A 5,251-nucleotide genomic window follows, 5' to 3' on the forward strand; every position below is an offset into this window, starting at 1 on the left:
GGGGCATTTTGTCCCCTTTCACTTATTTTGCTCCTTCTTTTTATATATATATTTTTTTTCTTTTGTTTTTCTCAATGCATATGATTAATTTATTGAATGCATGAACATGTCCTAAACATTTCTTTCACATTTTCAGAAAATTCTAACATACTCAATTCTCAAACCAAATGTTTCCAAACCCACTTTTCCCCACACTTAAATCATAAGCATTCTCACTAGTCTAAGCTAACCAAGGATTCAAATTAAGGACATTATTGTTTTTCGCTTAGAGTTAATGATGTGCTAAAATAAAGAACAGAGGGGTAAAAATAGGCTCAAATTTGTTTGCAAGGGATAATGAAGGGTTAAGGTCATATGGGTATGTAAGCTCAGTGAAACAAAGGCCTCAATCATATAAGTGTATGCATACATCAAATAATGGAAATATATAATTAAGCAAGACAAAGATCATAATTTTAGAGAGAAAAACACACACCAAAAATAAAATATTGGTTGATAAAATGCAACCAATCAAATAGGCTCAAAATCTCACTGGTTTTGTGTTCGAGCTCTAAACTATGTTCCAAAATAATATTTCTTGAAACAAGTTTTTCAAAAAATTTTATTCAAATTAGTGAAATACTATAAAAATTTCTTGAAAAAGGAGATATTACTTTAACCAAGTGGTAAAATATGCACAAAATTAAACAAATATGCAATCAAACATGCAAATGCAACAATGAACAAACAAATAAAATAAAAATTTGGTGTTAAGTCAGGAAATAACTAACCCATGGAGATCGGTATCGACCTCCCCACACTTAAAGATTGCACCGTCCTTGGTGCATGCTAAGATATACAAGTGGAAGGGTCTATGCAACTGATGCTTTTCTCCAAGGATTGTGCCGATGGACTTGCTTGTCTTCCCATTAAGAAGCTTTTCCTCTCCCTTCGTGGTGGCCATCCTGAAAGAAGAGGGAAAAGAAAAAGTAACCCAAAAATAAAGATAGAAAATAAATAAAATATAATTGAGTTAATGCCAAATGATAAGCGTCTCATTTACATGGTAGCTACAACATGCAAGTGAGAAAATAGTGGAAGTACATGGCAAATCAATGGTGCAAAGTTTGCAACAATGGGGAAGAGAGATAATATAATTTTATGTCAATGCAAAAGTAATACAAATATAAAAGATTGGAATTGATTTAAATAATATTACTCAATCAGAATTAAACAAGTCACTAAGCATTAATAAAATACCAGAAAAGATGCAACCGTTGAATAAGAATATTTGAACACCAATAATAATTTTAGGAAAATAAAAAATGCAATGAATAAAAGTATGCAAATAAATTAAATAATTGGAAGTAAGAGAAAATAAGAAAGGAAGAAGAAAGAAATAAGAAAAGATAAGAAGAATAAGGATTCGGAGAAGAAAAGATAAGAAAATTGGCACTAATTTGGATTGGTTGTGCGACGTTGGCGACGCGGTCGCGTGGTGCGCAAATAAGGTTAGGCGACGTAGACGCGTGGGGCACGCAATCGCATGACTCGATTTGTGCTGGTGGCGCGAGTGCAGCCTCGCGGTCGCACAACTCTCTATTAAAACTTAGTATTGCCAAAATCCAGGGTGACGCGGTCGCGTGAGGGCATGCGATCGCGTGAGTGGCCATTATGAGGATATGATGCGGTCGCGTCCGTCACGCGTCCGCGTGGAAGGGTCTATGCTTCTAGCGCCAGTCCAGCTTCACTCCAGCTCATCTTTCGGCCATGCACCCTTTTGACGTCGATTTTTAGGTCACGCGGCCGCGTGAGGCACGTGGTCGCGTGTGAGGCTAGTATTCCCATATGACGCGGTCGCGTCAGCGACGCGGTCGCGTGGGATGATTTGTGCCATTGGCACGCCTCCAGCGCTGCTCCTGCGTAACTTTCTGTTCAATTTATTATTCTCTCATCTCCTTGCGACGCGGACGCGTCGCTGATGCGGTCGCGTCGCGTGCTCTATTTCTTTTCCTTTTTTTTGATAATATGAAAAAATGTAGAATTTAGTGTTAATATGAATGTGATGCAAAACTCCAGGTTCAATATAATAAGATAAAATAAAACTCGAAAACAAATAAAACTAAATAAAAATGAGAAATGAACGACCATACCATGGTGGGTTGTCTCCCACCTAGCACTTTTAGTTAAAGTCCTTAAGTTGAACATTTGGTGAGCTTCCTGTTATGGTGGCTTGTACTTGAACTCATCCAGGAATCTCCACCAATGTTTGTGATTCCAGTGGCCTCTAGGGTCCCAAACAAGGCGCAGAAAGCCTTCAAGCAAGTTAAAGCAAGTGATAAGGCCCCAAGAGTGTTGATTTCTAGAGTGAATTCTGGGGTCCCAAATCTTGCTTTTGCACCTGTCTTCTTGTTGAGCAATATTGTTCCATCCGGGTGGCAAGCAGTCTGAATTCTCACCGAAGCAGCCAGACAACTTCCTAGACCCATTCAGTTGAGCTCTAAACCAACCTTTGCGTTTGAATGTTGAACACGCAACCGAGTTGAACCTTGCAGGATAAATCTTATCTCTAACCATCTTTTTCTTACTCTTAATGCCATAGAGAGCTCTAAGTTGACCATCTGTCTCCAGTAGCCCGTATTCAAGTGGAATTAGAAAGCTAAGGGATATGAATTTCACCCACTTGAATGTTGTGAAGGATGATGGCAACTTAGGGGGAGGTGTTTCTAATGAACATGCAAGCTCCACTCCCTTGTGCTCTTCTTCGATGTCTTCCACCTCTTGGCAATCTTCTTCAATATCAACCTCTTCCTCTTGGTGGATTTCTTCCAATTCAATCTCTTCTTCAGTGTTCACCAAGGGTAAAGGAGGTTGTGCTTCTTCTTCTGTAATCTCCATGTCAAGTCCAATGGGAGAGGATTCAAATGTAGATAAGAATTCATTAATGATTGAATCCATCTCTTGATCGTGTCCTTTAAAGTCTTCAACCATGATATGCTTTGGAGGTTGTACACCCTCCTCAACATCAGCTTCAATCGTCTTTGAAGGATGCTCTATAACTTGACTTTCCCATGGAGGTTCAGCATCTCCTAAGTCTTCAACCACTGCCTCATTTTCTTCTTCAATAATTTCGGCTTCCTCCACTTGTTCCAATACAAAGCCATGTTCCTCGTTGTCCTCTAGAGTTTCTAGTATCTCCTTCATACTACGTTCTTCATTAGATTGCCCACATGAAGCCATGGGGGTTCCTTGAGTATCCGAACGTCGGGAAGCTAATTGCTTTAACTTCTCCACTATTGCTTGCTCCAGATGATGAAGGATTGCAGTACATTGTTTCATTGATTCTTCGAGGCTAACCTGTGATTCTGACTTTGATGGATATGGGTAATGTGTATGGAGGAGTGGTGGTTTGTGGGAGTAATTGGATTGGTATTGGGGTGGTTCTATATATGGTTCATATGGCTCATAAGGTGGTTGGTATGGTGGTTGAGGGTTAGGGTCATATGGAGGTGAATGGCGGAAAGGGGCTCGTGAGTGTGGCGGTTCAAAGTTATGTTGAGAGGATGGTCTATAGGCACGGGGTGGGACTTGTTCGTAGTTACAAGGTTGTCCACCATATCTTTCAGCTGGGTTTGCATTGTAGAATGGTCGTTGTCCATGATATCTTGGAGGGTGTTGTTGCCTAAAGGGTTGATTAGATCCTCTTGGCTCCATCCATCCTTGATTGGTCTGACCTTGATGCCTGTTCTCATTGTAATTTCCTCTTCCTGTAACATAATTGTAACCAGACTCAGAGCCAAAGGGGTGAGAGTTCATGGTAGTAGGAGAAAATAAAAATAAAAACTAACAAAAAGAAAATATTTTGAAAAAGAGATGATTTTTGAAAAATTTTTAGATATAAATTTAAAATTAAAAATCTGAAATTTTTTTTTTGAAAAATATTAACAATAACCAATAATAAGGCACACGTTTGCAACTCCCCGGCAACGGCGCCATTTTGACGTTAGGATTTTTGCCAGTAAAGAATTTCATAAAAACAGTCGTGTTGTAGATATAGTCTCTAAACCGATAGAAATCCCTTCGTACAAACGTTTTGGTTGTCACAAGTAACAAACCCCTTTAAAATTGATAACCGAGTATTTAAACCTTGGGTCGTCTTCTCAAAGAATTGCAGGGAGGTATGTTCTTATTATTGGCTATGAAAAAGGTAAAATTGGGGTTTTGGAAGTAAGGTGGGAATATGTTATATGACAAGTAAAATAAAATAATACTAATAAAATATCTTGGCAAGGTATAAGAACTGGAAGTCCTATACTAGTTATCTTTATCAATTGTGATGAGAATTGGATTTTTCTCCCACTTTGTTAACCTCTAACTATGAGGGTAAGTTAAGTGGATGAATTAATTCGAATCCTCAAGTCCTAGTCTTTCCTTGGGAAAGGCTAGAGTTATTGGAATATGAATTAATGAAATGAAGAAATCCAATTTTCAATCAACAATGGAGCTAATAACCTTAGGGTCACCAATTAATCAACCATAGCCAAGAATGTAAAAAGCTAAATTAAAATCATAAATATCTGGAATACCTTCAATTCATTCAAAGTAGTAAAATCTAACATGGAAGACATTCATAAGCCAATTGGGCAACAAGAAAATCCAAATTATTTATATAAATAAAAGACAGCAGTCATCAATCTGAAATATCTCAAATAACATTAATCAAGAAAATCAATCTAAACATGGAACATTGAAAAATAAATAAAAATAAAGAACCTGGGATTGAGAGTCACTCCTAAAACTAAGAGAAGTCCTAAATCCTAATCCTAATTCTAATCCTGATCCTAAGAGAGAGAGGAGAGAAAATCTCTCATTAAAAACTACATCTAAAAATATGAAAAGTGAATTATGAGAGCATGATTATGAATGGATGCATTCCCCCACTTTATAAACTCTAATCTGTGTTTTCTGGGCCGAAAACCGAGTCAGAAATAGCCCAGAAGTCACTTGCAGCGCTTTCTGATCCGTACAGGTCGCGGAAAAGTGACGCGGCCGCATGGCTCACGCGGCCGCGCGGGTTGCGTTCCTGCTAGGTCACGCGTCCGCGTGACTCACGTATTCGCGTCGCCTGGCGTCGGGGCAGCTATGACAAGTTATATATAAAATCGAAGCCTCGGACGTTAGCTTTCCAACGCAACTGAAACCGCGTCGTTTGGACCTCTGTAGCTAAAGTTATAGCCGATTGAGTGCGAAGAGGTCAGGCTGGACAGCTTAG

Source organism: Arachis duranensis, chromosome 9 (assembly GCF_000817695.3).
Source record: "Arachis duranensis cultivar V14167 chromosome 9, aradu.V14167.gnm2.J7QH, whole genome shotgun sequence".
In the NCBI taxonomy this organism is placed as follows: Eukaryota; Viridiplantae; Streptophyta; class Magnoliopsida; order Fabales; family Fabaceae; genus Arachis; species Arachis duranensis.